Source organism: Hetaerina americana, unplaced genomic scaffold (genome assembly GCF_022747635.1).
Source record: "Hetaerina americana unplaced genomic scaffold, ioHetAmer1.1.p SCAF_2, whole genome shotgun sequence".
Taxonomy (NCBI): domain Eukaryota; kingdom Metazoa; phylum Arthropoda; class Insecta; order Odonata; family Calopterygidae; genus Hetaerina; species Hetaerina americana.
Genome location: NW_027286763.1, coordinates 39,110,651 through 39,123,977, shown reverse-complemented (window position 1 = coordinate 39,123,977; position 13,327 = coordinate 39,110,651). Strand labels below are relative to the sequence as shown.

The following is a 13,327-nucleotide window of genomic DNA, read 5'->3' as shown; positions in this document are numbered from 1 at the left end:
CTAAAGGTGCACAAAAACTTTTCGTAAAATATATTTTCTTCGAAGGATTTTATTTTATAGTATTAATTGATGTTATATAATTAGTATGGTAATTCTCATTGTCTGATATCTTTTAGGAAAATACAAGATTTGGCAGTTTACGATTATTGACGTTTCTTTATATGACGACTGTTCAGAAGAGCTCGAAAAGCTTACGACTGAAGGAATAGCGGATGCGTTATTAAAAGTAACTAAGCTTATCACGAGAGCCTTTGACCTCGGCTTGTTGCATTCAACCTATTTCCATGTAAATGAATCAAATTTTAACCGATATCAGCAGTAAATGCCAGGGTAATATTCCAATGGTACGAATTCCTACATCATAGTTGGTGATCGATCTGAAATTTTTACCACGGATGAAATTATTATTGTTAACATATATGTCATTGATCTTGGTACAAAATGGTTTTTGTGATAACCAGAATATTATTTATACACATATGTTCTTTAGAATATTGTGTGCAACTATGTACGTGTATATATATGTATGTGTGCATATATATATATATATATATATATATATATATATATATATATATATATATATATATAAATATATGTATATATTTTCATTCAGATGTAAATGGAAGGTGGAATCGAGCAGATCACTAGCGTAAAAAGGTTTCTTTGAGCGCGATTCAAACCATGGATCTTCGACTTGCTGGATCTATGATCTAACCCGAAAACTCAATGTTTAGAATACAGGCCCGGCAAGGTCCATGGTTCGAGTCCCGATCAGGAAAACATTTGTACGCTTACGATCTGCTAGATTCCACCTTCTCCACCATTCCTGTATTCGTCTTTTATATTAGTTGCTATCCCTTTCCTGATACGTATCTATTTCCATGTGAATGAATGTGTTCGCCATTTGGCGGGTTGTCGTGTTTGAATGTTTAGGTAATTATATATATAAATATATATAAATATATATATACATACATATTTATGTTTACACATAGTAGATTGTTTAAGCTTTCGGCCTCCGAGGCCTTCTTCAAGTAAGTTACTTGAAGAAGGCCACGGAGAAGGCCGAAAGCTGAAACAATCTACTATGTGAGTGTCCTTTTAAATATTACTATTTTATTTGTGTTCTATTCCGCCGTCCAAATATTATACATACATACATACATATATATATATATATATATATATATATATATATATATATATATATATATATATATATATATATATATATATATATATATATACTAATACAAATAGATTTAGTAATAGCTCAGCCCTTAGTTTTAACTCACGCTCAGACGTTTAGGGATAAATCATAGTTTGTGCCGGTGAGTGCACTGCAAATAGCGCTCTCTCCCTGTTGCTGGCGTGAATATTGCATACTGCATAACAGTAGTTGAGGGTCGACAATCAGTCGGCTTACCACGACCCATGGCGCAGAGCCCAAGCACCACCACAACAACCCTACACTCCCACCGGTGACCGAGGCAATAGCATGTATTGGGTTCCCTTGCATTGGTGCTTCCGATTAAATCAAATAGTTTTTCTTTTAAAAAACTGATAATTAACGGTTTTTGGGCATTAATCTAAACATATGGTAATTAAAATATTTTTTCCGAAAATATTTATTCGTAAGCTATCTATGGATTTTTCATTGAGTTGGCACCTTGAGTTTTTTGCTCGCATATTTTGCCTCTCTCCTAAGTAAATTTAAACTCCTCCTGAGTAAATTTTACCAATATCTATTACGGTTCCGCTTCATTTTTCCTATCATAAATGCAAATGTTACTGCAACACTTTCCTGTTAACTTCGAATATTTCCAAAAATCGGTTTTAAAGGACATCTTTGACAATAAGTATTTCCTGTTTCAGTATAATGACGTGGATCACATAAAGACATTTTCGATTGATAACAAGATGTTTGCTTACTTTAGACTTTACCTTTCCGTTCTAGGGTAAGGGCTTACAAACTCTTGAGATAATAATTGAGTCCCCGTATTAACATTCGAGAGGAATGAATCATAATAAGAACTCTTAAATATATTCGTTTGGTAAATTGGTACCATAGAGATGATAAAAATGTTTTTCTCCAAAATATGAATTATACGATTATCAATTGATTATTTCCTATCTTTTTTAAAGCTACCATAACGGTTGTGCAAATGAAGTACTTGTCATTCAACAGGATATATATTATTCTATAAGTTGGTGGTGGCCTCATTGTGATTTTATACAATTATGGAGGTAAGTTTCCCGCGCGTTTGTTGAGATTGTATGTCTTTGATAGACCAATACAGAGTTTAATTCAAATATGTTTAAAATTCTTTAAGGATTTTCAAGATGGTCTTTCATCAACTGAAAGTATGGTAGACTAAGGTTAAGGTGACTAAAAAAATGTCATCTAACGATATGCGTGCTTTAGATATTTTCTGTATACGTGCACATACATTCATCATAATGGTTACCTAAAGGATTCTACTGCCGGTCAGTTATTGAAGAGTAGCTCTTGTCACTCCATGTAGTTCATGTCTCAAATTTATTTCAGTCTTTCACTAGATAAGAGCACATTTAAAGTAATTTTTATTAAATCACATCACAGTTGTATTGGAACTACATCGTATTATTTCACTTAACTGAACGAATAGAAAATTTGGATGGAGTATTTCCTTTAGAATCTCGGCTGTGTACAACAAAAAGTAAAGTAAAATTATAAATTTCGACTAACTCAGGCTGTTTACTCTTTTTCTCTTGTACGTTTAGCATTAATATGTCCTTCATTAAATTCAGAGAAACATCACTGCTCGGAGTTGTACTTTTAACCTGTTAAAGGTATATGATTTTTAAATTAAATGAAATTCACTTTTGTGATTTTTAATTTGAAGTGATGAAAAAATAAACAATACATACGGCCGCAAACACGAACTATCCATAAACCTAAGCGAAATATCGCAAGGACATAATACATACCCCTTTTCGCCGTTAATTAACTATAATTAGAAACGAACGTTCAAAAAATTGATGCATATTTGACTTTGAAGCTGATTTAACTTTATATTAACTAACATATTCTTCGAAGGCAATTTGTTTGCGTCGGTTTTTTCATTTGAATAGTGTAATCAGCGCTTGTAATTTAGGAGCGGTTTCCAGCTAATGTGGCTTGTGATGGTGATTTGGACGCGAGTTGATTTTGCTCACATTCCAATTACTCTTCATTTTGGCATAAATTGGCATCCAAAAATGGCTAAAACGTTTTGAAATGGTAATTTTCCATGGTAAACTATGCGTATTTGAATCTGATTATAGTGTATTTTAGTTACCCAGCATAGTATTTATGCTATGAAAATGGCTAAAAATATTGCGATGAAATATTAATTTTATCCCTTGCCTTCTCTGCCTACTCTTTGAGCATCAACTAAAATCCATTTAATGCCACAGTAAACAATTAAAATATATATTTTTTTTAATTAAACTCACGGAAAATTTAGCGTAATACGTATTTTCATTGTGTTAAACACATTATCAGCCATAGAAAATGATTTTATTTTGAAAAAATTTTATAAACTTTATTTATTCCTAATATCTAATTCGGTGTACCAAAAAATGAGCTATATAATATGATTAAATTAAAATGTATAAGTTTGAAAACATAACTTCTAAAAATTAATCTGCAGTAAAGTTTTTATTATTTCAGTTTGAAATTTGGGGTCAATAAAACAAGAAGATTTCAAATGTGATAACTGCAAATGATTTACAGTGGATATGTAGGTAGTATAAATACAACTATGGAGGAATTGGAGAAATGCAAATTGCCTCGCAAATTGAAATCAAAATGAGCTTACCAACGGAAAATAGAAAATTTTTCAAGGAAGGTGACAAAAAAATGCAGGCCGCACGGCTTAGCTGCATTCTCGCGTACTAACTCATTTTTCAGCCAGTTCTAATGGGAATGATTCCATGAGAGCTCCGGACTCCCCGAAGCAAAAGTCTGGAGAACCAAATGGGTAGTGACTGCAATAACCGATTAATTACCTGGCCATTGGCGAACCGGAAAATCGCCCACCTTTTAGGGAAGGGTGGCAACGAATCGAAATTTAAGTGGCGGCGTGATTCTCATTTCGAAAGAGCGAATGAGTAAAGTTGTTTCTTGGCTATTGGTGTCTCCCCACGCCCAAAATTTCAATTCCGCTTCCAATTTACCCGCGCCCTCAACTCCTACCCTGAAAGGACGGAAATGGGTTTATCGGGCCTTGAATCCCAGGGAGCGCTATTCGAACTCCGCCCGTGGATGACGGAAAATCTCTCAAAAAATAGCATTTCTTTCATTCCCTTTGTCCGCTAACCAGTCTCGTCCCTTGATAGTATATTTGTAGTCTTGTCGGTGGTTTTCAAATTAGTATTTTTATGCAAGCGTTAAAATACCTGCGCTTTCCAAAAAATATTAAGTGTTCGCTGATGGAATAAATTTTTTGAACGTGTTCAGCCTTCCGCAGTATCAAAATTATCTTCTCCTTGTTCAATCAAGAAACAATTTCACCGATCACAGTCACAGTTCGCAACTCTAATAGTTTTCCCAAAGATATCGGCTACTTTTTTTGCCTATTATTTGACCAAGAAATTCCGCACAATCACGTGTTAATGTGACAATATCCTTAAAAAACCACCGAACCCAACCAAATTGATGAGATTAATGTATAATATTAATCCACATTTCATTGAAGTTTCTGCTATTCACAATTAAAACACAGAAATGAATTGAAAGCTAATGTACTGTGAGAAATATAATTTGGTGTGTTATTCATCACGTGGAGCGGAATAATGTTTTTGTACACTGTCCTTTACAAATTTCAAGTTAAAATTTATAAGAACAATTACAGTGTGATATTGATTATTGAAACAGTTAGTTACTTAATTACTTCTTGATATTAAGGTTATTTATTATCTGGTAGTCTACCATTTTTAAAGGTAGATTTTGGATGGACACACACTGTGCAATCATATATTTCTTATTCTCGCCTAACTAAAGCTGGAACCCCAAACTGCAATAAACTTTTTTTTTCGATTCCACATACATTCTATCTCCCTTCATTCCGCCCAACCACCCTTCCTTTTTTCTACCCCTACCTCACACGCCTAGCATCCCTGCTCTGGCAGTCTTTAACAATCCAATCAAAATGCTCTGCATCCACCTGTCTTACCTTTTTTTAGGATTCCTCCAACAACTCCCTCTCCTTCCCCCAAATTCCTTTCCCCTGCTCGTTTGTTTTTCTACTTTTCCATTTTATATTTCCCATCCTTCTCCATACCCTAATCTCAAAAGCCTTCAATCGATGACTATTATCTTGCTTCGAAGGCCAAGTTTCCGAGCCGTACCATGCCATACTTTCCACTCGTTTTTTTCTTACCCTCCTTACATAACGTCCCTTTCATCAATTTCATATTTCTTGGGAAAGTTTTTTCCTAACGTAAATCTTCTTCTTATATCCATTCTGCTATGGCCATCTTGGTCGAAGGCACTTAAAAGATGCGCACCGTGTTCCACCTGCTTTAGCTTTTGCCTTAATATTTTGACGTTTAACGTAGCTTTCTCCTTCATCGGAAAACTCATGAACTTAATTTTTCTTACATTTAGTCTCATACCATATCTCTGATTAATTTTTGAATGCCGTCTATAATTACTGACTATAACGCGTTGGTTGGCTAGCGAAGTTTGATTGCAACAACTTAAGAGTGTAAAAATCATTCACCTTGACTGGGATTCGAACCCGGATCCCTTCGATTGGAGGGATCAAAGTTCGGATCCCGGTAATGCCATACAGGTCATGTGTATATGCACATTTAGCGGATGACTCCGTTAAAAGTTACTGTCGCAGAATTTCCCGCAATTCTTGGAGTAAAGTTTGATTATTCACAAGTTTTACTGATTAAATGGGCTCATCAACATCTTTCATTCCAATCACCAGTTCCTTCCATGCCATTATTACCATTAGGTTATCTCCACCTTTGACAATAGACATCCCTGTCTTGCTTTTCTTCCTTAATGCCCATCCCAACTCATCCATTGGTAACATCCACCTGGGCAGTTTGACCTAGGTATAGTTGACGGATAAGATATGAATCCCTCCAATCTACTTATGGATTCGGTAATATGTTCATTTTATAATTTTTCCCATTAAAATCCTTTCCAGTATCTGGTAAACAAACCAAAATATCCTGATTGTATTGCATGCGTCTCTGAATTAGTGGCTCATAACTGCAATGGAATCAAGCGTTAGGCTCTACTTCCATGAATTAAAATCCATAAGTAATCATTTTCCCACATCTTCTTTTTAATGGTGATCCTAAGTACAATTTTTTCGCGTGTGCAATCAGACATTTTTCTGTAATCCTACCATTTACCTCTTCCTCTCCCTTTTTTGTGATAAGAGCTAATACTGATCTGACGGAATCTTCTGGCCAGATTCCTCCCTCATAAATGATACGAATTGGTTCATATAATATCTTCCTTCCTCATTTTCTTAAACCCGTGGGTAGTTGGGGATGAAATCGGTGCCTACGTCCTTCCTTGGTTTCAATTCCCTTAATCCCTTTTCTATCCCGCAATCAAATATGCCTGGTCCTAGCCTATTCCCATTTACATCGTACTCTTTCTAAATCTAAACTGTCTGGTTTAATATATTTACTATCAATATATTATTTACTATCAATACATTATCAATATATTCTTTCCAACTCTCTTGAATCTTTCATGGTTGAATTTATAATTTTCTGCCGTAACTTTTGTGATGTGCACTAATTTTCTCTTCTTACTTTCTGAAAGCGGTGTTATCTTTAAATACAATGTACCCATATTACCACTACCTTGCAATAGTAATACAATATATCTGCGGTAATTATAGGGGTTACAATAATGAGATATATTTCAATTAAATAAATGAACATTTGATGGAACGCCAGTGATAATGCGTTGACTACTGTTGTTCCAGAGGCTGAATCCCAGTTTCATAAGATAAGCGTTGGCATATTTCACAGCTTTTTTCCTATCAAGATATTTTAATGAAAGTGAAATAAAAGCAGTCATTTCAAAAAATTATACGAAATTTCGCGTGTTCGGGAATGGTTTTGAGTGTAATTTTATCTTTGAAGCTGACAGAAAAAAAAGCATTCAACACATTCATTAAAATTTATCTAAAGCTGGGGAAACAAATTCCTTCTAAAATGAAATTTACAGATTTCGGCGATTGGCCACGTAAACGAGGGCGTGATTTCTTCCCAAAACAAAGCCTATTAGCTTATGAGTTAGTATTAATGCACGGTGTTTCCTGCCATTAATCGTCTTTCGGTCCTCTGCACCGCGTTTTAAGGTTGCCACCGTGGTCAAAATTGCTCCCGCCACTTTTTAAAGTTTCTCACCGACTCCAGCGAGAGACCAAAAGAGGTCAATTTAAATTCGGTTACCGCACCCTCAACTCCGCAATTGTTGGCGCCCTCCGGATTTCCGTCCACACTTCCTCCCTAACGTAAGATTTAAAATCGCTTTAGTAATATTTCACGGGAGTAAAGACAATTATTTCCTCGCATTATCCTTCGATGCGGTTTTGGTGTAGGCTGGTCGCTAGCAGTATTAATGAAGGATAGCCTTCCTTTGACCCCATTACATAGAGGGTGACTCGCGATCACTAATGAATACCCCTCATTTTTCACGATGACTTACGGGCGAAGGCAGGGTGAATGCCGACCTCCCATATTTCATCCTCTTGTTGTGTAATGCTTATAAAGGTAAGGTAATCTACGCCACGGCAGGAGCTGTGTGCAGTCATGCCTCATGCTCACGACGAACGTGCTTTGCACGTTTGATGTAAACGTCCACTGGAAATCCCACACCTCCCATCGTTGTCGGAGCACGACCGAAAACCGGTAATTCAAAGATTCTGGAGAGGGGAATGCGTTTGACGCCGAAGGGAGCGGCATACCTAAAATACGATCCGAATATAATGACAGCTCGCCGAGTTACAGCAAAAGGATGATATTTTATATTTAAATCAAAAAAGTATTATTGACGCACATTCTCACTCGATTGAAATATGACATTTTTCGCCTATGTACACAGTCCACCAAACATTCCAGAGCATTTTAACAATTCCCACTGGGAAGTGAGCTCAATTTTGAAGAGATATCCTCTTTTCTGAAGATCTTCGGCCTATATATCGGATTCCCTCTCCGCGGTTGGGGTACTTTCGATCTCCTCGATGTACACCAAGACCGATGTACAATCACCTTCAAACATATGACAATACTGTTTAATATTGCAGCAAATGAATGAAGTATTGCTGAGCATTGAAAAATCGCTGAATAAATAATATATAAAAGTTTGGGATTTTTCAATATCTGAAAATTGACATTTTTTTAAATGCTTTCCCTTAAGCCACATTGACGTGGCAAAGTTACCGCTAAGTCAAACACTGTTTTCTCATAAAACAAGTTCTTACGTTCCCTCAGCAAACTGAGGATGTTAATTCAGACTTTTTGACAGTTGAACATGGTGTTTAGAGCAAATATTTCAAGACAGCTGGTGTAAACTTTCTCTTGCCGCTTCTCCGAAAATCCCATTTTTGCTTCCCTCGCGGGCGATGCAAATCGTGCGAAAAAACAAATGACTTCTTTCCTCGCGGAATTTCAACTAGATCGGCATTAAATCTTTCGAGAACTAAGCGAACCGCGCCCCAAAATTGCGTGTTAAGCCAGTCACTCCATTCTTATATCCTTCGCCAAAATTATGGCCCAAAAAGATAAAAAATAGAAATCGCTTCAAGACATGAATCTCGCTGCATCTTCAGCGTTAAATTGCCCTTCGTCATCAAATAAATTCGCGGGGCATTAATTACACCGCCTTCAACGAATGTTACCGACGCCAATTTCAAGTGGCTTTATTCTTCTCAGTCCTCACAAGTGTTTTAGCTTAGCATAACATAATAGCATCGGGGAAACTTACGGTCCTTGCCGAAATATTTTCTCTTCCGTCAGTCAGTTTGAGAGTTGTTTTCGGCGGGCTTACCTCACACAAGCCAAGAAGGATATATGCTTAAATACATAGTTTCGCGAAGGCGTCAAAGTCACAGTGATGGGAAAACTGGTAAAATTTAATTTCAAGAGACTCCCTTTGACGTTCAATTTTCAAATTAATTCCCTTGTAGTCCTTAGAACTCAAGTTCGCAGTTTATTGTTGCTTGTATTTGCAAAAAACAGCAATCGATGAAACGATGGAACTCATAACATTCGTGAAACTCAAGTCCTTCATGCGAACAATAAAGTTAGCCGAGACACCCTAAGATAATGAATCCGGGTCCATCGAGATAAGAAGAACACGAAATTTGGGTAAGACGGGCGAAGAAGCCGTCAAATAAAACGGCTCAATCAACGCGGCCTGAAAGTGGAAATAAAACATACTCTGGCTCCACAGCAAATAAGTCTTTTAGTCTTTGGCAGTGTTTCTTTAAAAAAATAATCCGGAGAGTACTGTGCAAAAACATATTTATACGATACATAACAATCTCAATGACTCCCAAATTTCGCATCGTTCACATTAATTGAGCGCAAACTTCTATTTCGTGCTTTAATGCTTGAAAAACACAAGCATATATATTTATGATTCTCACGCTAAATGTTAACATCAGGTTCAACACAGATTCAAAAAATACACTACAAGTCTCCACGATTCCAGCAAAAAAAATAAATCAACTTACCGCTTCTCTGGATCTGATGAAAAAAATGGATGGAGCGGAAGAACAGGATTTTCCTCCAGGAAGAAGTTGCGTAAATGTTAAAACGACACACCTCTTGGCAGTTTCCAGGTGAAATGGACCTTCCTATCCATTGGCCCCACCAAGGCAGGAAGAGGTTAAAGGTTCGCAAGACTAAGGAGCCAAAGGCCCGAACACCGAACAAAAACGCGGTCAGTCACGGCTCCCTTCGCCGCCGAACGAACCGCGCCCCTTCGGACGCTCGAAGAGGGGGCGACGGGAAAATAAAAGTACACCAAGGCAATTGAGGGAGGTAAGATGGGCCCGGCGACCGATTCCCAGCTTGGGAAGGAACCAAGGGAGCACGTGCTCCCACGATCACTCCCGAAAACACTGTTGAGAAGAGATAGAACTCGGGAGCAATCCAATCAGCGGGAGGGTAGCCGGTTGCCTCGCGCCCGAAGAAGAGGGGCGTCGTAGGCCGGTCTCCCGACAGCGTTGGACTCGAACTGAACGACGCGTCGGACGGCGCGAGACCAAGCTCACCCGTAGCGCCACGGTACAAGTGCGGCAGCGGACTGAGGGACCGCTACTGCCGCACACGCTGATAGAGCGCCAACCCCTCCCTTCATGATACAACCCTCCCCTTCCCCTCACGGCGGGCTGGAATATGCGCGCGAGGGAGAAGAAAAGGGGCTCCTTCTTCGCCCCTTCCTCCCCCTACTCGCATCACACGCCCGCCCTCCAGAAAAACTCCCATCCCCACCTCAGTCGACCACTCCTCACCCCTTTTTTCCTCCGTCCTCACCTCCCTCGGTTCTTTAAATACACAAATTCAGAACGCTCGTGATTCCCATTCGCCCCGTCCACTACTCCGGAGGCAATGCGTCCTCCAAATATTAGTGTACGCGGAAGCACACATTAGGTCAATTAGTGCATTCGACTCATCGATGCTTGAGGAAAAAATGTAAATGATCGTTGAAATAGGTATCCACTTTAACTCTCCTTAAGTGTACCAATAAAAACATTTGCTCAAGCTTAGATGAACTGTTTATTGGACTTGTCTGGATTATGAACACGTATCTCGAATTTATTGACGGGTATTACTTCGTTCGTCAGATAATAACTGCAGATTCTTAAGTATAATATGTTTCCATGAGACAACTCGGGTGGTAAATGAAAAAGAAAAACCTATATGTCTGAGGTTTTTTTTTTTTTATTTTGAGTAAGATTGCATGAACTCGATTCACCGATTGAAATCTTAGGCGAAAAGACCACTGAAACTATCACACTAAAACTTAAGCTCTGGAATCATCAACTGATTTTCCAAACCCCAAGTTCGTCGTTTTACTTTTTCAATTGAAAGAGTAACTGAGTGCACTATTGTGGTATTTTCAGTTTATATTTAAAAATGATGCATGAAAACTTATTAAAGCACTTGCATTCGAAGGCTTTTCATTTGTTTTATATTTTAACTTAAGCTCATTTTTTATCAATACTTCCATTTATTTATTTGAATCAATAAAAACAAGTCCACAGTTTATCATTGACGATGTCTAATTTCCCTCGCCATCAGGCTGTGGAAATTGTTTTTTGAAATGATAATTTGAGTCGTATTCACTATTTCTTTAGTCACTCATTCCTCATATTTAGAGCAAATCCGTTTCTTACTTTTCATTGCAACACCTAAATATGGTTACTCCATAACTAAGTCACTTTTTCCTTGTGGATGTCATCATACTCGTTAAAAGGTGAAATTAATGTGATAGGTGACACATTTGGGTTCCTCTTTGTACTTGCTCTGTGATTCATAGTATAGATTCGTTGATTGTCAAAGTTAGTGATCCTAACTTGCGGAAACCTCTTTTGATAATTTATTTTGCGCCTTATGTCAGTTTTCAATGACGATTTTAATTACTGTGAAAATGAACTATTTGAGATAACCGTTAGTAAGTGAACATTTGATTTCAAAACTCAAGCAAACCAGTGCTGAATCACAATTGTTGCAGAAACTTTTGAGGATATATTGTGGGTCATACGCGTACGCTCTGCATTCACTCAGTTGCGTTCTTGCAAATGGATAGACTATCATTTTATGATGGTGTGGTGTAAAGTATACCGCGTGATCTTAAAAAAGTTTATTCAACGAAAACGAAATTCATGTGCGAAAACAACTGTGGCAACTCAATTAAACTGATGCTTAGCAACTGACAAATCTTGTGGGATGAATTCGTCTTTCTTGCTTTTATGCATTACTTTCAGATACGCGTCACAGGTATTTTCACTGGTAATGAATCCATCAAAGGTAGGTTTGGATGCCCCCCATAAGCTATTGCTCATTATATTTCTTCTAAATTTCATCTTGATCGTCCGGCATTAATTGACTCTTCGGTCGTTTGATTTTCTTCCTGCATTGTGCCAGAGAAAACTGTTGTAATTTGAAACAAGTGCAGTACGCCGACGGCAACGACGGAAGCACTCGGATATGTATTGAATTTTGCTTTCGCGAGAACAAATCGCCAACGCAGGCCCGTTCAATGTCACAGAAAAAATACGGAACGTCTGTCCTTTCCTGCGTCACAGAAGGTACCGGTGGAGGATTTAAAATAATTAAACAGGGGAGACAATCAATATCAAAGGAAGTGAACCCCGACCTCCAGTCATTATTTTGCGAAAGCAAGCATCGCGCTGCTACCAATGTAAGCAAACTCCGTCAGATAACGTTAGAAGTACTATTTGAAATATGGTTTATTTCACTGGGTGGCACCCTTATATTGGTAACAGAAAAAGTGCATATGTGACGTGTTTATGCGCGGTGAGTTCCCCGAAACCGCAATAATATCGTAAAAATCAATCTAAATTGTGCTCCCAATCCTCACTTTCCGGGTTTCGTCTTATTTGTCCATTTTTGTTCCTAAATGTGAATAACCACTTTCGTGGAAACCGTTTTTTATTATCACAGCAGCAGCAGACAAACCAAGCAAGTTTCAATTTGCAACGGCTTCCCCTGACATAATGCCGGAGCCAATTTAATGAAGCCTGTACCACATATATATTACACATTATTTGGAATTTCAAGCTTAATAAATTATGGGGCTGGAAGTGTCTGTGATCACTACTTATTGACCGTATCTTCTTTCACAAACTTCAAGCTATCAATACCTATTATTATCTGTCTGTTCTGCCTTCTTTAGACAACACCTATCAACCCTCTCCTTCATCGAACTATTCTTCGACATTCCCACATCTCAAAAATCAATAACATGTGATCATTCAACCTTAAAGACCAACTGTGGATCCGCATTGTGCTATGATTCATCTTTTTCCATTAGTCTTTGCTTTGCATCTTAAATCACTGTATCTATCATCAATTACATCCTCTTCGAAACGGCTTCTTTTGCTATAGAATTCAGTTAAAATATTTATACTACCAACTGGTGAACCATGTTTGACAATACCCGTTAAACTAAGTGCATGGCACCTTGATATTTTAAAACCTTTACACCCAGATTAAAAAGAAATCTGGGTTCCAAAGGAGCAGAACTCAAGAATGTCCCATTGCCTGTTTTAATAACTGTTGACTG

General features: G+C 37.7%; 1 protein-coding gene across 2 annotated transcripts in view; it reads right to left on the bottom strand.

The window, feature by feature from the left end:
• Window positions 1-10,256, bottom strand: part of LOC139687950 (leucine-rich repeat neuronal protein 1-like) — a 778,766-nt gene extending 768,510 nt beyond the window's left edge. For both annotated transcript variants that reach the window (XM_071585318.1, XM_071585319.1), the window contains exon 1: window positions 9,747-10,256. The gene's annotated coding sequence lies outside the window, so the exon portion shown is untranslated. The remainder of the gene's footprint in view (window positions 1-9,746) is intronic.
• Between the last annotated feature and the right edge of the window lie 3,071 nt (window positions 10,257-13,327).